The 23,020-nt window shown below is 49.9% G+C and overlaps 1 pseudogene; it reads left to right on the top strand.

The window, feature by feature from the left end:
• Window positions 1-18,226, top strand: part of LOC142925652 (U3 small nucleolar ribonucleoprotein IMP4-like) — a 31,814-nt pseudogene extending 13,588 nt beyond the window's left edge.
• The last annotated feature ends 4,794 nt before the right edge of the window (window positions 18,227-23,020 follow it).

Below are 23,020 nucleotides of genomic sequence, written 5' to 3'. Positions count from 1 at the left end.
TCGTGGCTTTTGAGCACACTTTCAAGTGGGAAGCTCCCCGGTACCCTTTTCTTGCCTGGGCACAACATCTTCCCTTGACGGTCTGCGGGAGCCATGCACAGCGGGACAGATGCAGTCACCAACCACCACGTCACCTACTTACCCACTTACCGACCCATCCATCAACCTACTCACCCACCCACCCACTCTTCCACCTACACAATCACTCACTCACCTACCCAATCACCGAACCACCTCCCACTCACCCGCCCACCCGCTTACCCACTGACCAATTCGCCCACTTACCCTACAACCTACTTGCCCACACACCGACTTACCCACCCACTCACCCAAGGAATTTAAAATAAAAAGAGGCCATTCCCCCCCCCCTCCCACCAAAAAAATAACAACAGCCGCAGGCCTCTTCTTAAAACTGAATCCGGTCCGTCACTCGCACCACCCTTTAACTCACCAAAAAACTGCCTTCTGTCGGGAGCTGAATTCACCATGTATCGTGGAGGCATTCCCAGAATCTGCACATGGTTGAGACAAAGACAAAGGTCACCCGTGTATCCTCAGCTGACTGTAGGGGCAAGTGCTGTTAGTATAGCGTAACAACAGCAGCAGCGCTTGTTGAGGGCAAGCATTATGGCACATAGAGACAGGGGGTGGTGGGCCACATTGACCCAGGTATTTTACACACTGCACTAGGTACTCATTTAAGGCTGAGTCTAACTAAGGGAGGCCCAGGACCGGTTCAGATAATCATCACTAGTGTGGGCCATGAGCGCAGCATGCTAACCGCTACACTACTGCTCCCCTCACACGTACAAGATGGACACGTGTACACTCATACACAACATACGACGGCCGCTATTCGCCAGATCACTAAGTGGCCACCTCCCCTCCTGCCACCCCCAAAACCCACGACTCCAAGGAAAGAGAGGGGCATCACGAGCGGATGGACGCCCAGTGGGAAATACCTCAATGCAGCGCGGGAGGTAATCTTTGTCACTGTCGGACTGAAATAATTGCCTGCCCGTCGCCAACTCCGCCACCGTGCAACCCAGCGCCCACATGTCTACGCCACAGGTCAAGCTGTAGCCCAAGTGCAGCTCCGGAGCCGAGTATTCCAGAGTCCCACCAACATTCATAGCTGCACACCAATCACAAGAACAACACATATATGTGTTTGTGTACTCACTGTTTCTTAAACAGCATCTTCATCACACACATGAACAGTCACATGTACAGAGATGCAGATACTCACACATATCCACAATCAGACAAACACCCACACGCAGACGCTCACACACCCAGGAGAGGTCACTCACGTTGACTTTCCACAAAAAAGCTCGTGCCAAAGTCCGTGACCCTCACAGTGCCGGTCACGGTGTCCTTGATGAGAACATTTTCCTGCAGGAGAAGGGGCAGAATGAATTCAAATGCAGAGGTTATGCCGATAACATTCAGCCAGCAGTGGAACGATCACCGTACCACCACCTACGCTAAACAGGGGAACTAGACGAGGCGTAGTGCCGTCAACGAGCGTCAGTCAAGTGCAACATTTGATGTTTGTTGACAGCTATTACTGGGGGTTGCCCCTTTCAATTGCATCTAGAAAAGAGATTTGATTTGAGGCTCATGTTCAAAGCACTCTAAGGGACCATCGAAGTAAAGGAGGGCAGCTCTATTGACAACTGATCATGGTTCCTCTGACAGGAGAGTGCATTGAGCTCACAGCTGCAAGAGTGCCCTTTAACGGGTTACGGACCAAAAGCTACACATGAGAGCTCGCGTATTCCATGACGCTATCCACCGCGCGTTTGTCTTCGGAAGTTTTCCATTCGCAGTGTGGAAGCCGACAACGGGCAGCTGTCAGGTCAAAATACACGTTTGGCACACTTAGGAAATAGTCTTTATTTGCTCCAGTTTCTGTCTCCGAAGGACTGGGGCAACGCTGTGATCAACGTTGCCGGTTTTGTCTATGGTGAGTCCCCAATACCGACACGACTCTACACTACAGTTTAATTCATACTGCATTATCTTCACCAGGGGTACAATGACCCTGCCTCCTTCCAGTTAGATGGAAACAGCGAACGCATAGACCTTGTGACTAATGTGGCCGGTTTTCTCCGTGGAACGATTCCCTACTAACAATACGCCTCTGCAACAAAATCATACTGAATGCTGTGTCCACTCACTGGCTTGATGTCCGCGTGAACTATGTTCCTGGAAGAGATGTGGGACAGGAACATGAGGATTCCCCTGGTATAACTTTTCACCATTTCCATGTCCAACCGGAACCCCGATTCTCTCATCACATCATAAAGGCTCTCCCTGTGAGAGAGACAAAAGCAGAAACAACACCAACACAGTGTCAGTGTCATCTCCTTAAATGCTGTGCTGATTCTGCTAACAACAATCTTAATATTGTTCGTGCATGTTCACGACCAATATTCAGAGTCATAGTTCAGTGTAGGTTCAGGTCGTTGGTTTGTCGATAAACCAAATTAGTTGGCTCATTTGCCCACTTGACAACTTGATTTCATTGGAATTTTTGCCAGGTGGTAGAGGGTTATCCATGGGGAGAAGATAACAACTCCGCCTGGTAAGGTCGTGGGGTTTGATCCCGAACCTGACGCATGTACATTTGGAGTTTGCATGTTCTCCCTGTGATCATGTGGATTATTCTGTAGGTCCTCTGGTTTTCCCCTCCACATTTCGAATCGACATGCATTCGTAGTATTTGGCTGCTATACATTTCCACGTGATAAGTTACTTTGTTAAGCTATCATTTGTGGGCAGGTCGCTTAAACAAAAAAATAACTAATAGGTCAGTGGACTTTCCCACGAAAACAAAAAAAGTTTGTTTAGTTAATCAGTTAACCACGCTATTAGCGGAGGGAGGGGGAGATGGAACACGCGGTACATACTTCAACAGCTCCAGGACAAGGCAGTGGTGTCCCCTGAAATCAAAGCTGTTTAGGACTTTGATGACGTTGTAATCTTCATTGCTGTCCTCACTCTGAAGTTCCAGAGCTATCTGGAGCTCCATCCTCTGCAATGTTTCTTCCTTGGAGCTGCGCAGAGGAAGTCCACAAATTAATAACTTACACTTGCTTAAGGGACACCCAGAGGCAAATGCTATTCAGAATTAATAATTAAATATACTTTCACCAGGTCTAACGGCATTGTGAGCTAGAGTAGCGTTCTCGACTCTCATTGGTACCATACGGGGCGCAGGAGCTGGCGTAGGGTACCCAATAGGATTTGAAGGTGAAGAGCCATTCAAATCGGATTGGTCATTCGGGAAAACTAAATGCAAACGCCCGTTAAAACAACGCGTTTTCGTTATAACGTGGTTCTTCAACACTTTTTACACAATGCAGAATGTGTCCGTTGTAACAAGAAACGCGACCATTACAACATGGAACACGCACATTCTAAGAAGATACGCACCCATTATAACACGGAATAAGCCCATCATGACGTGGTTTGTGAGTAGTCGACAACAAAATACTTTTTTGAGCTGCACTGTTGAGCGGTATGATACAGTACTCGGAATGATAAAAGTAACGTGACAGCATAGCCTCATTATGAGACCTCCTTTGCCAGTAACAAGATATAGTAATAGGTTTTACCCTTTTAACTGGCACAAAAACTGACACCTTTATTCAAGGCATCATGTTTGCAATAACCACAACACAAGCAGTTAAAATGCAAACAAAAGAGACAACTCTGATAATAATATGCACTGTCCTTGAATTTGATTGGTCCACACCCGAGACGGCTTTTCTTAGAGCCTAGTCTCCACTCTTCTGGTCCAACACCAGTGGAGACTAAGCTCTAAGAAAAGCCGTCTCGGGTGTGTTGAGCTCTGTCGTCCCGACAGGTCTGTAACTTTCACCTGAAGACGGCCGCTTGCATTGTGGCCGAAACGTCGTGAGAATTTTATTGTATTATTTTATTATTTTATTCTCATTCTACGTGACATTACCGAAAGAACCAAAGAAGGTGTCAGTTTTTGTGCCAGTTAAAAGGGTAAAACCTATTACTATAGCATAGCCTCAGTTATTGGTCTCATCATCTCACAGTGTATGCATACATTGCATCTCGCCAAACTTTATTGTTACATTATTTATGGAGAGATTCTTTTCGCTCAATGCTTTTTCGCTTAACGCGGAACTTTTCATGAATGTATCTACAGCATTAAATGATGACTTACTGTAATGTGGAGGTAATCTTGTAGCAATGGGATGTTTTGGCCGATACCAGTTCACACTGTGTGTGTATGTATTTTAAGCTTTAGAGACGAAAAACCAGAGTACCTAGAAGGAACCGATGCAGAACAGGGGTAGAAGGTACACACTCCACACACGATGGTGCCCGAGTCAGGAGCCGAACCAAGGCCCCCCTTCTCGCTGTGAAGCATGAGTGTCACCACCGCATTGCATGGCAATGGACTTAACAACGTCGGCCTCGTGATGGCACGTCTCTGAAGTCTTACCTCGACGGTGACACCAGGATCTTTACAGCTACCAGGGTGTTCCTCTTGTGGTCAAGGCACTGGATCACCTGGCCTTGACCTCCTTCCCCAATCATCTTGAGCACCTCATAGCGGTAGTGGAGGTGATCATGTCGGAACTGAACAAAAGGTACAATCATTTAAACTGACTATTGTTAAAATCACAACGTTTAAGAAGTGAGAATGTAATTTTAACAAAAACATTTGCTTGGAATTATGAAGTTATTTTAACCATAATTTGGAATGCTCAGATGTCTGCTGGCTGAGTCACCCTTAAAAAGAGCTTCTGAGCTCAATGGGCTTTACTCGGGAAATAAACTTCTGATTCAGATGTGTGCGGGTGAGTGCATTGGTGAGTGGGCGAGTGGGTCGGTGAGTGATTGAGTGGGTGAATGAGTGAGTGAGTCAGCAAGTGAGTGCGTCTGGGGGTGGGTGAGTAAGTGTGTGAGTGGGTGTAATTGTCGAATGCTTTGATACTGTCTGCTGGCGAAGATTCCCTTGAAAAATTGCTTCTTATCTAAAAGGGCTTTACTCGGGATTAAACATTCTGATTTTGAAGCGCGTTGGTGTGTGCCCTGGTTGGTAATTCAGGTGCAATAATAAGAAGCCACAAACCCCGCTATCTCTGGGCCCTGTGACCGCCCCCAAGGCTGTAGTTTTGTGGTGAGCCTCACCAGAATGTAATTACGTTCGTCGTCATCATATCCATGCCTGTTGCATCCCTTGGGTTTGTTGTCGAGTGCAAAGTACCACACTTCTTGCATGGCTGCGAGCTCCAGCTTTTCGCGGTCGGTCAAGTGAGGGCCAAAGTGAGCCAGGATTTCTGTAGGCACGAGGAGAATAACAACAACAGGTGTGTGAACCAAACTTTTGAGCAATTTATAGAGTAAATATTTCAGGATTGGGATGTTTTTGCCAATCCCAGCTATGTATGTTGAAATTCTTTTGCACCGCATGTAGCCAATGGTGCTAATGAACAGTGTGGGGGAAGGTTAATAAACTAACCACGCAAATAGGTTCCACACATCTGTTAGAACCATTAACAGACTGCGAGACAAGAAGGCTCACATGATCGAGTCACTCACCTTTCTGAAGAGATGCCGTGACAACAAGATAATACCGACCACATTTAAACTCACATCTGCTTCTGTCACTTAACCCAACTCTAAACGGATCTTATTCAGAGCTAGCCTTTCTCTAATCTCAGAGAGGATAAAACTACTCCGGCTTGAACTTGATAATTTAGACAAATGTCTCCTACAATAACACTTAACATTAACAGATAAAATGTCCGCATCTGATTGGAACCTTGTAGATAACATGACTGCTTCTTCTGCCACAACAATGTCTTCCAAATGCAAGGTTAACCTTATTGCTAAATTCAATAACTTGTCAAAAAAGAAACCAGATCCACACATAAAAAAGACTGCTATTAATCAGAGTAACAGCACAATCTCCGATAGCCTAAAATCGGTACTAGCTAGAGGGCTGAATTTTGCTGTCACCCTCAAACACATCCCAGTGGATGATATAAAAACCCAGGTAGATGTAGCCCTCAAAGGCTTGGGACACATCCCGACAGACGTGGCAAGATTTAAAATTGCCACCATCTTTAAAAATGCTAAGAATCCTATTAATAACATCAGCAAGGACGAGCGCTCTGAACTCACCAAATTAAAAAATAGAGAGGACAAAGTCATCCTCTCAGCCAACAAGGGCAATGCTACTGTCGTCATGGATAAAACCACATTCAGCAACATAATCCAGGACCTTCTTAATGATAGCAATTACACCAAAATCAACAAAGATCCGACCAACTGCCTGGCTTTAAAAACAAACAATATCATTACCAATTCGACTTCTCTAATCGAACCATTCAAGCAGTTCTCCCTAAAACCTTCTGCTAATAGACCACCCAGATTATATGGTCTTCCAAAAATCCATAAAGAAGATACTCCACTTCGACCCATCGTTTCCACTATCAACTCACCTCCCTACAAACTGGCCCAATTTCTGTCTGAGACCTTGCTTCCATTCACGGGCAAGACTACCTCAGCAGTATGAAACTCAGCTCACTTTATCTCTCTAATCAAAGGCATTTCACTGTCCCCAGATGATTTGCTCGTCAGCTTTGATGTAGTCTTTCTGTTCACCAAGGTTCCTGTACCTGACACCTTAGCAATAATTGAAGACTTGGTCCAACATGGACTGAATGCTGATGTACCAACTTTGGTTAGGAACTGCCTTACTAACACTTCCTCTTTGTTTTTTTCGGTAAAGTCACATATGGATAAAATAAAATAAATGACGACGTTTCGATCGCAACACAAGCGGTCGTCCTCAGGCGGAAAAAAAATGCATGCAGCAGTAGAAACGCTGAACCAGCACTTACTTCACCAGGAATGGTACTTTCTACAAACAAAATGAAGGTACCCACATGGGTCCCCCCTTATCACCAGTGATAGCGAATGTTTTCATGGAGAAATTTGAAACTGATGTCATCCAGACATGCACCCAACGTCCTTCCTTGTGGAAGAGATACGTAGATCACACTTTCGTCATTTGGCCACATGGCCTGCCAACATTGAATCAATTTCTCAACAACATAAATTCCATACACCCATCCATCAAATTCACCATGGAAGTGGAGAATGATGGTAAGCTACTAATTCCTGGATGTTTTGTTTGAGAAGAGACCTATCTAAAACCTAATTCCCACCACCATCCGGCGCAGAAGAATTCCCTCATCAAACCACTACACCATAGGGCCACTGCATTTGCAACCAACACCACCAAGCCAGTGAACTGGAACACGTACACCAGACTCTTAAGATGAATGGGTACTGGGACAGCATTATTCGCAAAGCTGTTTCTCCAACCATGTAGAAACAATCCACTGAGACGCCTATCAAGACCATCACTTTACCATACATAGCAGGTGTTACCAAAAATATTTCCAAAATCTTAAACAAACACAAGATCCAAGTCCGATTCAATACAGTACACAAAATCCGTGATCTAATCCCATCCTGACATGCAATATCCTGGAGTCGACAAACTGAGTTGTACCTGCGGTAGCAGTTACATTGGGAAAACGAATTGACATGTCGCGGACCGTGTTAGCGAACACAAGGCAGATCTGAAACATCGCAGAACCAATACCTCTGCCGTGTCTGACCATTGTTATAACGCTGTGGGCTCGCGTGATATTGTTTTTTTCCGAGACCAAGGTACTCTGCAAACCTTCAGGTAACTATCAAAGGTTTTTTCATGAAGCCATCCAGATATACAAACATAGACATAACTTCAACCGAGAAGATGGATACAAATTGAGCAATCATTCGATGGATGTTATTAACTAGGTAAAGCCTTAACTGGTTGTGGTTGTTTCCATCACACGCGCCAGGTACTAGTAGATTTTTCAGATTTACTTTCCCACCATGTCCCATACTCAGCTTACCACTTCTACCTCCGCCTACGTCCCCCCCCAGCCTCACTTCTTCTCCCCCTAGCGCTCACGCAGCTCCCCTCTCTCTCCCCCGCTTGCTCCTCCCCCCTTTCTTACCGATAACCTCTTGCCACAGCAGCTCTCTCACCTACTTCAGCATTTTATTATTGCTGTGGTTGTTCCACCTGATGAAGATTGATTGTGTTGCGATAGAAACGTCGTGATTTGTTTTATTTTATTTCTACCTAGGTGACATTACCGAAAGAGCGAATGAGTATAGATATTAGTTGTCAAACTTGATGATTTAAACGCGGATAGCTTCAGTGGTTTCCTAATATTGGAAGAGCATTCAAGATGGCCGCAGAAGCAATTCTGAAAGCGTTTGATGTTGTTTCAGTACTGAGGCCAGAGCACAGATAATTATCCCCATGCAACATGGCCACCATGAAGTCCCCCATGTAACATGGCAACCATGATGCAGTCTCTAATGCAACATGATTACCATATTCTTGGTTCTTTCGGTAAAGTCACGTAGAAGGGAAACAATAAAATAATAAAATAATACAATTCTCACGACGTTTCGACTGCAACACAAGCAATCATCATCAGGTGTGAAAACCACAGCAAGAAAATTTCAATTTTTCTTGCTGTGGTTCTTGCTGTGGTTTTCACACCTGATGATGATTACTTGTGTTGCAGTCGAAACGTTGTGAGATTTTTATTGTTTTATATTTTTATAATTTTATTGTTGCCCTTCTACGTGATTTTACCGAAAGAACCAAGAATATGAATCCCTGCAGCCACGAAAGCTTTAAATCAAAACATGATTACCATTAAGTCCCCCATGTAGCATTGCTATCTTGATATCACCCATACAATCACCATAAAATCTCTCATACACCAAAGGCACTGTGACGTCCCCCATGCAACATGGCCATCATGATGTCCCACTATTTACCGTGGCCACTGTGACGTCCCTCATTACTGTTCTTACCTTTCGGCGATTTGCTACAGATGGAGCCGGTGCCGTCTGAGGACAGCGCACTCCACGTGGTGCAAGACGTGTCGTTACTCCGAGCCTCTCCAGCTCGGCTCATCTACACACACACAAAGACAAAGGTCCACCACATAGGCTTGATTAAGATGTTGGAGCAAGTGCAGAAGGCGAGCACTGAGCCAGCATCTCTGAGATCCTGGGCTCCACATTCAGGAGGGTCCTGCCGAGATGTTGTCGTTTCTCAGCATTGGAATATTTGGCCAATATCAGATGCCATGCTTGGATTAACAATGAAAGATGCGTGGATTTTGAGGTCACACGCAGGGATTGTTCAAATTGTTAAAGAGTGATTGGGGATCGGGCATGACGAGCCATGGCAAGGAGGGACAACAATGGCTGATAGTGAAGAATAATAACGGAGCGGCAGCCAAGGAAGGAAACACATCGGAGAGGAGAGCCACCAGAGAGATGGTGCGACAAAATCGGCGCTTGGCGGATTATTCCATCACAGCATTTGAGGGGTAGCAAGGTCTCAGGGAGGAAGGCATTCTCATTCATCAGTGGATAGATAATAGTGCTGTAAATGCTCACGCGTAGACAGGCAGGCACACCAACAGGATCTCGGAGACACACTCTGATAGACATACACATACTCAGGCGGACAAGGAGAAGCACATCCAGGTATACAGGTAGGTGACAGGTAGGCACAAGTCGAGGGGAAAACACACGTCCACCCATATTTTACCACACGAGTTGAAGAGCCACACGTACCTCCATGGCAGCAACTTGCAGAGTAGGGTGCTCAGAGCTCACTGCGTTTCTCGCACGGTCCGGGTCTCTGCGTGGAGAGCGGGAGACGCAGGTGAGGGTCACACAAAACCGATGGTGTGCGACAATACTCATGTCTAAACACGCGTCATGTCACAATGCGGACTCTCATCATCAACACGGACTCACATCATCATCATCACAGACTCACAACCTCACCACTCACCCACAACACGAAACACAACAAAAACAACAAAGACCGCCATTTGCCACTAAGCAGCAGCAAATGCCAGGCCAGGTGCACTTTGAGACCACGTGAAATGCTGAAGGCTCACTGACAGGTCACAGGTCAGACCCAGGTGCCAAGAGTTGACTGACTGAGATGACTGCCAACGTGCTACATTTCAGCCGCCCAGGTCAAAGGTCGTTGTTGTGAGCGTCGCTCCTTTGTTCGGACACCAGCAACACCGCGACAAACACCACCACTAGCACCACCACTAACACCACTACTAACACCACCATCACTCACAAAGACAGATCCCCCGTATAGCCTGAATATACTGTAGGGGCAATTTCTGCTAGCGAGCACCTATAAAGGTCGGCATGGCACACGAGGGGGTGGGTGGCTAACACCACGCCTGGCCGCCTTTGTCTCCCTAGCGGCGATGTTTACACATCGTACCAGGTATTCATTTGAGGCTGAGCTTACCTAGGGGAGGCCCAGGACCGGTTCAGATAATCGTTGCTGGTGTTGGCCGTGAGCGGAAATCGAACCCGGGTCGCCAGGTTTGTAGCGCAGCACGTTAACCGCTACACTACCGCTCCCCTCAACTAACACCACAACTAACACCAGCACTAACACCACTCCTAACACCACCACTAACACTACGAACCCTAAAAACACCACCACCAACATCAACTCCACCACCACCAACACCACTAACACCACCACCACTAACACTACCACCAATAATACCACCAATAATACCACCATCACTAACACGACCACCACTAATACCACCAACACCACCATCACTAACACCAGCAACAATACCTCGAACCACCACCACTAACACCACCATCACTAACACCAACACCACCATTATTAAGACCACAAACACCACCACTAACACCACCATCACTAACACCACCACCACTAATACCACCAACATTAACACCACCACTCCTCCTCCTGCTAATACAGGACACCAAAGACAACGATCCTCATAGAGCCTTAACAGGCTGTAGGGGCAAGTGCTGTTAGCAAGCAGTACGTATGAAGGCCGGCACGGTAAACGAAGGGGTGGGTGGTTAGCACCACGCCCGACCGCCTTTGTCTCCCCAGTGGCGATGTTTACGCATCGCACCAGGTACTCATTTGAGACCGGGTCACTGCTACACACAGACTCACACAGACCCACACACACGCACACAGACTCACACAGAGACTCACTTAGAGAGACTCACACACAGACTCACGTAGAAAGACTCACACCACCACCGCCACCACTCACCCACAGCTCGGTTCCACGCATAACGGCCAAACTGCCAGGGGAAGCACGTGGCGCGAGACGCGGCGTGGTGTAATAGCCATTAGCTCCTCCCCCTCACCTAAGCTCCTCCCCCATGCTCCCTCTTTCCCCCCCTGCCCCTCCCCCTTCACAACCCCCCCCCCCAAGCATCCCCCCCCTCGCGACCCCCCTTGCCCCCCCTGGCAACCCCCGCCCATGCTCCCCCTCAAACCCCCCCCCCTCACGCCCCCATTGCCCACCCCCCTCCCCCCGCTGCTACTTACAGTCAGGCAGGGGGCGAGTGGAGGCGGCGCGCGCTGTGGATTGTGGGTGGCGAGCGGCTGATTTGGTTTCCCGCTCACGGCCACCGTCAGTGGCTCGCGAAAGCTTCTGAAGCGGCGGCTCGCTGGGCCTCCTCTACGTCGACTCAGCCTGAAGGTGAGAACCTCGCGCGGTGTGCACACATCAGCAGTGGCGGCGGTGGTGGGGGGAGACAGAGGAGGAGGCGCCTGGCCCACAGCCGTCACGTCCTAGACGCCTGCTGAGTTCACGGCGCTGCTTCAAGCAGAGCCCGGCCATGCTGCTGCTGCTGATGAGGCGCTGACGGTGGAAACCGGCTCCAGAGTGGCCCTCGTGTTGAGCCATAGCTGATGAGAGGCACTCCCAGACTGCCGTGTGTTTTTATCCCTGGAGGGACGGGTTTGTTGTGGAGGCGAATCGCCTGCTGCTGGAAAAGGCATCCACTAGAGGCCGCTATATAGAGGTATTTGGTCTACTCTTCCACGCTGGTCCGGACGTGTTGGAGCAAAGTGGCCATGCCCACACTTTACCCCACCACACGCAGGGCGTTAGCTCGCTGGATTTGCAATGCAGAGGTGCAGGTTAGATTTCATTCCCACTCACACCCACCGACACTCACTCAGCCACCCACTCAGCCACTCTCTGGGCATCTATGAAAAAGAGCTTCATAGCTCATCGGATTCCTCCAGCAAAAACATACTGATTCTCACCCACCCACTCAGCCATTCACCCACCCACTCTGGCACTCATCCACTCACCAATTCACTCAGCCACCCACTCGGCCACCCACTCTCTCACCCACTTCGTCACCGGTCACCCACTGCCACCCACCCACTTGGTCACCGGTCACCCACTGCCACCCACCCACTTAGTCACCGGTCACCCACTGCCACCGGTCACTCACTCTGCCACCGGTCACTCACTCTGCCACCCACCCACTCTCTCACCAACCCACCGACTCTCTTGCCAACCCACCGACTCTCTCGCCAACCCATCCACTCACCCACAGGGAGACACAAGGAGACAAGGGGACCCACATGGTGTGAGAGTGTATCAGCATCATTGTGGTTGTTGTGGTGGTTATGTTGGTTGTTATGGTTGTGGTGGTTATGGTTATATTTGTGGCAGTAGTGTTTATACTTGTGGTTATGTAGCTGGTGGTTATGATTATATTTGTGGTTACGGCGATTATGGTCGCAGTGATTGTGATTATATTTGTTGTGGTTATAACCCGCGATGTATTTCGTCGAGGATGGATGCCGCCGCGTGCAGGAGTTGGGCGAGGCGGGAGTGAGCCACCTGAAGCGCCCTCTCCGACGGTGGTGAGCCGCCGGGCGGCCGGGCAGTGAGCAGCTCGGCCGGCGTCGCTTCTCCTCCCCCTTCCGGGGCTGCCAACCCCAGTGGTGTTGAGTCGTCCTCCTCTTCCACTGGAGCCCTGGTACGAGTTTTTCTTCGCGTCTCCATTATAGCGATTCATCTTACTATTTGGCTACTTCTGACGCCAGTTGTAGTGGGTGGAACGGAGAGCGAGACTTCTTACCGAAAGAACCAAAGAGTATGAACTTATATGGTTTATTTCATCTATTTTTAGTGGTTTGCTACCATTCCCTTTGCACTCCTATCGTTTTTGTATTGTTTGTTGTGACGTTATGACCCCGTGCCCCCTACTGGCACATCTTTGATCAAAGAGCTTTATAGCTCATTGGATTCCTCCAGCACAGAATCAATACCGATTCTGATGAGACCGGAACGAACACGTTTGAATCGAATCGCGTACTTCGCTTTACTAAAATAGTTGTGGAATCGATTCTTGTGGAATCTGTTCTCGTGGAATCGAATCATCGATATTAATTACAGAGATTCACCATCGATATTAATTACAGACATTAATCAACGACGTCGCTAGGAGTATCGTGGTGCCGCTCTGCAAACCTTCGGGCTACTATCAAAGGTTTGTTCATCAAGCCATCCAGATATATAAACACAGACATAACTTCAACCGAGAAGATGGATACAAATTGAGTAATCATTGGAAGAATGTTATTAACCAGGTAAAACCTTAACTGCTTTATGGTGTTGCCTTAACTTTCCGCATCTCTAATTTCTTAAGCTTCCCACTCCCAGCCCCGCTCTCTTCAGCACTCCCCTCATACCCCCCCTCTCTATCTCTCCTCCCTGATCCTCCCCCCTTCTCTTACCTATATAGTCTCTTGTTTACAGCAGCTCTTTTGCCCACGTCGGCAATTGTTTCTTGCTGTGGTTTGTCCCACCTGATGATGGACGCTTGTGTTGTGCCCGAAACGTCGTGATTTAATTTATTTTATATTTTATGCCTATGTGACTTTACCGAAAGAACCAAAGAGTATAGCACAAGAGAGTTTGTGTAGGTTGGAGCGGTAGTGTAGCACAGTAGGGGGCACAGGTGGTGCATCGGCCAGTCATCTCAGTCAAGCAACCAATGGCAACCTGGGTCTGTCTGTCTGTGACCTCCTGCTGCCAGCGGGCGTTCGACGCTTCATGTGGCCTTAACCTGCACGTAGCCTGGCACGAGCGCCGTGGTGACATCTCCACCACTTCGTGGCGAATGGCGGTTGTTGTTTATGGTCGTCTCGCGATTAGCACTACGCTGCACTACTAACCCAGCGACCCGAGTTCAATTCCCGCTCACGGCCAACACTGGTGACGATTCCGTTCCTGGGCCTCCCCTTGGTCAACTCAGCCTCAAATGAGTACCTGGTGCGTTGTGTAAACATCGCCACTGGGGAAATTAAGGCGGCCGGATGTGGTGCTGGCCACCTACCCCCCTTCGTGTATCAAAGGTGCTGCTCGTTAACAGCACTTGCACCCGACAGTCCTGTCGAAGGCTACATGGGGGATCTTTGTCTTTGTTTGGTGGTGCAGCTGAGGAGGCGCAACTGCACGGCGAGTACCTCTACCGCAAGGCGCAGGAGGCCAAGAAGGTCCTCGTAGAGGAGAAGGCGCAGCTCAAGAGGGCGCTCGATGGTAACGGGCAGCGAGACGGATCTAGAGATGGGCTCGCGACGACAAGACAGACGAGAGACAGCGAGACAGACTAGAGACGTTGAGACACGCAAGACAGACTAGAGACGGATCTAGAGACAATGAGACACGCAAGACGGACTAAGATGGGAAAAGACGGTCTGACAATACAGGCGAGAAGACAACCGCGCGTTGGAAAGCGTTTCCGAATGAATCCATGCGTGCGCATGATTTTTCTTCCTTGTTAATTCTCCCCTGCCCGCCCCCCACCCACTGCCCCCTGTCCCCCTGACGTCGTCACCGAAGAAAACCTGGTGCTGCCTACGGACCTGCGGTGGGAGGCGCTTGAACTCCAGAAGGCCGTGGAGTTCGACCAGGGAGGGGAGGGTGATCTCACATCCCTCACCATCACGTCTCCTCGCATCTCTCTCTCTCTTCCTTCCCGCGAGACTCCCGAGGCAGAGGGATAAGCGTCGCGCGTCTCCGCCCGCTAGACACGCCGAGTCGGCGCGCATCCCCGGCTCGCCGTCGGTCCTTCCTGCCAAGCGGTGGCACCGTGTTTTGCCGCGGAGGTTCGCGGTTCGAGAACGGCGGGCCCTCAACCCCCCCCCCCCCCCACCGGTTTAATGGGTTTAATGCCGCAGTTGCGTTGACCGTAAATACTGCACGGCGATTGCTTCCCAAGTGGACTTTGAAAAATCCCGTGGCGTGAACGTGGAAAAAGAGTCGGCCGTGTGTGTGTGATGGCTGGCGTAAATTTTGGTGGAATGTCAAATGAAGGCCGTGGTCACCACATAACGTGTGCTTCTGGAGCAGTCTTCCTTCTGGAGCGGTCTTCCTTACAATATTAGGAAGCCACTGGAGCTTTGCACTTTTAAATCATCGTCTAGATTGACAAACTCATTTCTTGAGAACTACTTTTTGTGGTTAGTTTGTCACACTTCCGATTACCACGGTTGGCTACGTGCTGTAACAAAGAGGTTTAACATGCACTGACGCACTCATTCACTCACTCATTTTACTCAATTTACCCACTCACCTGCCATATCACCCACCCACTCTTGCAATTGGGACTCATCCAGGTCTCATTATTGCTCAGCTCGCTACACAAAATCAACGCGATCACTGCAGAGTGATATTCTCAACCATTCCTGGTCGCTCCTTCCATCCATCCACCCACACACACACCTTCACTCACCTGCACGGTGAAGTATGGCAAATGATAACCTACCCTCTCCGTCCCCCCTGCCCCATCTACCACCTCTTTCTATCCACCCCCCCCCCCCCCCGTGTCAGTAGGAGTGAGCAGCCACATGGATGACGAGTACCGCTGAGCCGGCGTGAAGGACCCACACATCATGGCGACGACCTCACGCGACCCCAGCTCCCTCCTCAAGCAGTTCATCAAGGTGCGGGCACGGGGTCACAGGGGCTACAGGGTTTGGGGTCACACGAGGAATGTGGGTCCTCGTGTATTGCATGTGTACAAGCGCGCAAAGACAGAGGTCCCCCATATAGCCTTAACAGGTTTTTGGGACAGGTGCTGTTTGCGAGGGTGTAGGTGGCTAGCACCACAACTGGCCACCTTTATCTCTCTGGTAATGATGTTTAAACACCGCACTAGGTACTCGTTTGAGGCTGAGTTGATCTAGGGGAGGCCCAGGACCAGTTCAGATAATCGCCACTGGTGTTGGCCATGAACGGAAATAAACCTCGGGTCACTAGGTTTGTGGGGCAGCATGCTAACTGCTAAATTACCGCACACACACACGTGTTCTCTATCGGCTTTAGAATCAGTTCCTTGCACCTCACACGAGTCGTGTCGACCAATCATCGGGCTTGTGCAGTGTGAGACAACTCGCATCCGTTGAGTTAACCAGAAGAAATCTGGTTGTTGATGAAAGGTGGAGGCTGTGTGGGGGGGGGGGGTTGTAAGTGGTGGAGCGTTGGACACTTTGGTTTGGTGCATGCAGCTTTTGTCAACTTCATTCCTCGCGATTCAGTCCGCATTTTCGCGATGACCGATCCCTTCCATTCATCGAAAATGTATCTACTGTAGCACTACGCACGGTCGGTGGTCACGGAAAGATGTACCATTGGGGGCGCCACTGTGGCGAGATGTTAACTCCCTCACCTGGTATACAGGAGGTCGCAGGTTCAATCCTGACCCTGATGCCTGCTGTATATTTGGAGTTGCGTGCCTCTTTCCGAGGAGTCGCGTGGATTTCTCTCCAGGTCCTCCGGTTTTTCCCTCCGCATTTAGAATCAACGTCCGTTTAAGAGTATTTGGCTGCTATAAATTTCCACATGGCGATAAGCCACTTAGTTGAGCTATGATTTGTGGCCAGGTCGCTTCTGGAAAAGAGCTGCATAGCTCAGTGGGCCTTACCTGGTAAAATAAAAATAGTAAAGTTTTTCCAATGGTGCATCCCAGTTGTGCCAACACGGGGTTTGGCTACCCCGTATACCGGCACGGCTCGGCTCGGCTTCCGCAATGGAAAAAACAAACAACACAACCCGAGTCGGATACAGTGGGGGGGCGGGGAAGTGGGGGGGGCGAAAGCAGCGTGGCCGGGACGGACGCCGGTGGGAAGAGCGGACTCGGCGTGTGACCGCTTGCTGTCATGTTACCACACCACCACCACCCTCCCACCACCACCGCAGGAGATGAAGCTGATCCTGCCGAACGCTCAGCCGATGAACCACGGAGGCCACAAGCTGCAGGCGCTGGTGTGGGCGTGCTGCGCCAACGCCGTCAACGACTTCATCGTCCTGCATGAGCACCGCGGTATGCCAGGCACGCGCACGCACCGCAGTCGACAAAGCTCCCCCGTGTAGCCTTTAACAGGCTGTCAGGGCAAGTGCTGTTTGTCGAGCGACCTACGAAGGCCGGCAGGGCACACGGCGGGGTGGGTGGTGTGGTCATTACCGCATCTGGCCCCTTTTGTCTCCCCACTGTCGATGCTTGGACACACCGGAAGTCGAAGTCAGGTCACCGGATTTGTAGTGTAATGAGATAGCCACTCCGCTCCCCGGTGTGATGCATGGTGTGACGTGTGTGATGCGGTGCAACAGACGGGGGATGGAGGTGTATTTAGCTGTGCGTACGATGTGCGGTGTGTATTATGACGCTGCAGACGGGGAATTGTGGTGTCTTAACTGTGTATGTGGTGTGATATGGTATGATGCCGCTGATGGAAGGGCAGTGTGTTTAACTCTCCAGTACAGTCTGTGTGACACCTGTGGTGTGTCTAACTTTCCGGCATGCTGTTCATGTGACACGTGGTACGATGCCATGGTGTACTTGACACTCTCGAGCGTGGTGATGCGGCACGACATCCGGACGTGGACATGATGTCCGAGGCATTCCCACACCTCGTGATGCACAACTTCACGTCGCGACTCGGAAAGAGGGTGCGTGCGGGCACCGTGCCAGTCTCACCCACATCTTCCTCCCCCATCCCCAAAGCACAAAGATCCCTCGTATAGGCTATAACCCTTTCTCATTTTCATGATGTACATATACGTCGTCGAAACGGAACCGTAAGAAAAACTCAAGTACGTCTTCTGACCTGAAGACATACCGAGGCTCCCATAAGACCATGCGGGAGGGCGTGTGGCACAGTTTTGTTCCATAGAGTGCCGGTCGTGTCACTACGGTTCTCTGCGGTGAGGGCAACGCCTTTTAAAAACAGCAGCGCTACGCCTCTATAAATAAAATTAACGCCGAGCCGCTCGCGCGTACCGAGATTCAGCGGTGAACGTGACACCTACCACCCGGCAACTTGCAGATGTCTCGGAATGGGAAAGAGTGAGCAGACTTTTGGGCCAGGTGCTGTGTGTCCGCCTGTATATTCGGAGTTTGCATGTTCTCCTCCTGGTCACTTTGATTTTTCTCCGGGTCCTCCGGGTTTTTCCCTACACATTTAGAAACTTGAATTTCGAGTATTTTGCTGCTATACATTTTTATGTGAAAAAGAGCTACATAGCTCAGTGGTAAAATAAAAATAGTTTCGTTTTACTTTAGTTTTCGAGCAACAGTACAGAGTTTTTATTTAACGCCATCTCTGAAGCTGAAGGCGCGTAATGTTGTTCATTTGTTAATGCATCCGCAGTTTTAAACAGGGTGGCCGCTGGCCTCTAACTGGCAAACGTCTGCGAGGACGCGTAATGAGAGTCCAGCGCCGTCCGTGTGACTTGCCGCGACCCCTCCCGTGACTTCTGTGCCCCCCTTCCCCCCTCCCAACAGGCACAACGTCTACAAGCGCGACGGCAAGGACATCGAGTTGAAGGAGGTGGGACCGTGATTCGAGATGGAGCGTAAGTCTGCCTGACACATTGTTACTCGTCTCCACTTTACACCCCAGCAGAGGCGGTGAAAATTCCACATTCCTTGTGGACTTCCCTACGAAGTGGTTGTAAATTTTATCGACCCCTGAGAGGATGATGGGCTGAATGTAAGAGTCTAGCCTCGGGTTAGGTGGCCCGCGGGTGACTTGTAGAGCGGATCGGAACTTGAGTCGGTGGGGTCGCTGCTCTGGTCGCATTCGCTGTACCGTGACCCGACTCGCATTCCCCCACCCCAGATGCGATGTGTAAATTCAAAGATGATCGGACGTAATGCTGGCCACCCACACCCACCCCTTGGTGTGCCGTGCTGGCTTTCCTACATGCTAACACACGAACAGCGCTTTTCCCACGCCGTCTGTTAAAGGCTGCATGGGGGGGATCTTTGCTTTTGTGTGTCGCGCAGTCTATGAGATTAAACTGGGCACGCTGGACAACGCGGCCACCGCCGAGGTGGAGTGGCCTTGGCGACCGTACATGAACACGGCGAAGAAGAGGAAGTTCCTGAGCGTGGAGTGAGGGAGGGGAGCGACTTCCCCCCCCCCCATGGGCCTGGGGGGAGGGGCATTGGGGGGGGGGTTTGTCCCTGGAAAGCCGGAGTTGGAGTCGAACCTCGCGGCGCTCTCCGCCGAGGCTCGAGACGTTGAGGAGAGGTCGCCGCGTGGATAGGGCAGTGCGTGAATCGCTGTTCCAACCGTCGTCACACACGCGCATCATACGCGTCACACACACATTGCGGATGTACATTTATCAAACACAAACATGCACATCGTCGCATGCGTCGCACACAGAAGCACACAATTGCACAAAAAGACAAAGGTACTCCGTATCGCCGTTAACAGATTGCTGGGGCAAGTGCTCTTAACGGGTAGCACCTATGATGGCCGGCATGGCACAGAAGTGGTTGTGTGGCCAGCCCCACGTCTGGATGCCTTTGTCCTCCCCAGTTTTGCGATGTTATACACACCCCACACCACGTACTCAGATGGCTGAGTTCGTAGTGCGCTAACTGCTGCACCACCGCTCCCCAAACGGTGTACATACACGCGTACACAAAACGAAACATTAACATTTATTTAAGTAACAAAAAAGAAAATACCAAGTCAGGCAGATGGAGAAAGTGGCGTGTCGCCGTGCACAGCACCGCTCTCGTAGCTACTCGCCTAGGGTGGGAGCTCTTGGCTTCAATGCCACCCGGGATGTTTAGATGTGAAAACCTGCCATAAATAATATTTTTGGGAAGTCACAAGCACCTTAAGTTGCATCTCATCTCGACCATTTTAATGGGCACCCCCCCCCCTGTAGCTGTCCCCCTGTGGCACAAAATAAACTAACAAAACTAATCTCTTTATTTTACCAGGTAAGGCCCACTCAGCTGTATAGCTCTCTTTCAGGAACGACCGGGCCACAAATGAAAGCGCTATAAAGTGGCTTGTCACGCAGAAATATATAGCAGCCAAATACTTTTAAACGCATGTTTCTAAATGTGGAGGGAAAAACCGAAGGACCCAGAGAAAAATCCACGCGGTCACGGGGAGAACATGCAAACTCCAGATATACAGGCGTCGGGATTTAACCCACGACCTCTATACCAGGCGAGGCCCCAAGGTGAATCAGCACTTGGCCTGCGAGCGGGTATTATTAGTCTGTCAGTAGGGGGTAATGATTCCGGATTTCAGTCTCAATTGAAACTGAAATCTGGAACACTTTTGTCATATTTTGCTCGTATAAGTGTGTTCATAAAATACAAGTTTGGTCATTGAGAGAGTTATAAATGTCCTATACGCATTTCATGTTTATTGTGTTTATTGTATTTAATGTATGAAGAAAATCCAATTTTGTATATGCTACAGTATGTTTCACACGTTATTCAGTGACACTGCATATGACGGGCAATGTTTGGGGCAATCGGCCTTCAACATGGAAAATACATAGAGGCCACATGACCCGTGGCCACCGCCACTTCAACCGTGGCCCCACCACTTCAACCGTGGCCCCATTGGCACGTTGATGTGTGGCTCTGCCTTCACCTGTGGTGAGAATGAGACCAGAAAAATTACAGGAGGCCGACTCCATATGAGTCCGTCACGCTCTGGATCTCGCTAATGGGACGTCGGATGAAAATAAAACATGGAAGCGACAAGTTTCTTCTCTGGCGAGGACATTCCCACAAGATTGCCACCTTTCCCAATTAATGGAATTTGCCCCAACATCACCCTGATCCAAACCAGCGGGAGCTGAAATCTTCCAGAAGGTTCAGGATTTATTGGTACAATCGTTCGGATGTTGGTGTCCGCATGGACTTGCATTTAAAACCCCCGGTCCGCTTGACGTCTTTTAAACAATACCTGTGGTCGGGTCCGCTCCCCCACCTTTCTATCCCCTGCTTTTTTTTTATAACCGGTGTAGTATATGTTGACGGTGTGTGCGTGTATCACAACGCGATGTAACCGGGCCCTCGAATTGCCTCAAGAAATGAATAAACAACACCTGTCGCTTTGCTGTTGTGATGTCACCACGAGGCGCCGAATGACGGTGGGACGGCGTCGTCGCACTCGTCGAGTGGACAAGGGCTCCGTGAAATGACGGTGCGGATTGCGCCAAGCGTATAGAGGTCGCCGATTGCACGCCGCTGTGGCTCAAACACTCGTGGGTCCACCTCAAAGTTCCTGTGCCCATTTGAACCTCATTGCCTGCGATGATGCTGCTGCTGCCATGGAAGAACACACGTGGCGCCCTCTTGTCTCTCCATGTTGTCTTTCACGTCCCATCGCAGTTTTCAGGTCACTTGATGTTTACAGCCTCCGGTAAGGAGGCAGTGAGGTTCAGCCGCTCCATTTTTCTTCCTTTAGTGCACAGTACCGTACACGGATACGGGCACAGTACAACACCGTAGCTTTATTGATTGTTCAACAAAAAAGACCATCCCTCGCCCAATCTAGTTACCTATACGGTGTAATATATGGCGAGACATTTGTTAACGTAAAAAAAATGGAACTGTAATGCTGAAAATTATACTCCATGAAACTCGGGGTTTTATGGAGTATCTGAGGGCTTCTCAACGCTTCATGCCTCGCCCCCACTGATGCCCTCTTCTCCCCACTACTACTGACGATTGTATGTAGGGTGTGTAGGCATTTACTTCCGACTGTTGTATGTAGGGTGGTGGTGGTGGTGATGGTGGGAGTAAATGAGATTTAAAACTGGGTGCTTAACTTGAACTCACCACCACTCACATCATGTATGCACTCATCCGCCATCTTGCTCACTGACCCTGTTTCCGTGTTGATGGTGTGAGTCCGTATTGATGCTGTGAGTCTGTTGATCGTGTGAGTCTGTTGATGCTGTGAGTCTGTGTTGATCATGTGAGTCTGTGTTGATGCTGTGAGTCCGTGTTGATGGCTCGGGGGCACGGTACAGAGGGGCAGTACAACTGTAGAGTAATAGTTGTTGTCCAGCAGCGGCAACTGCGGTGGACGGGGAGTACACACGCCAGTGAGCCTCATGCGGGTTTGTCAGCAGGGCGGAGGCACTGGGGCAAGGATCACAGAGACCCTCCCTGGAAGACACTGGAACCCGCTCGTGGGTTGGAGAAGGGAGGCGCGGCCGAGTAGGATAAAAGCAGCGGAGAGCGAGAGCTCGTGGTTGCACGTTCTGGGAAGTGGAGTCGTCTCGTCGGCACTGTCGTCTTTGCCGACTTGGTCGCTGCCGTCTTCACTAGATAATTGGGCGGCCGGATAGTTGTTGGCTGTCTCGGTCGATGCCGTCAGTGTAACATGGTGGGGGTTGTGTCTAAGCTAGGCTATTTGACTGGGAGAAGCGAGGGCGAGTCTGTGAACCTGATGGTGTTAAATAAGGAAGGTGCGGAAGGTACGGGAGAGGATGAGGAAGATCGTGGGATGGATGGGGGAGGATGAGAAGATAGTGGGAGGGACGGGGGAGGAAGGAGGTGGGAGGGATGTGAGAGAAAGAAGGAGATAGCGGGGGGGACGGGAGAGGAAGAGGGAGATGGTGGGAGGGAAGGGGGCGGAAGAGGGAGATAGTGGCAGGAAAGGGGAATGAAGAGGGAGATAGTTGGAGCGACTGGGGAAGTAGAGGGAGATAGTGGGAGTTATTTGGGAGGATTAGGCAGATCGGTTAGA

Source organism: Petromyzon marinus, chromosome 22, assembly GCF_048934315.1.
Source record: "Petromyzon marinus isolate PM22_M1 ecotype Great Lakes invasive population chromosome 22, UKy_Petmar_22M1.pri1.0, whole genome shotgun sequence".
In the NCBI taxonomy this organism is placed as follows: domain Eukaryota; kingdom Metazoa; phylum Chordata; class Hyperoartia; order Petromyzontiformes; family Petromyzontidae; genus Petromyzon; species Petromyzon marinus.
The sequence above is the reverse complement of the archived record's forward strand: the minus strand, read 5'-3'. Positions and strand labels throughout refer to the sequence as shown.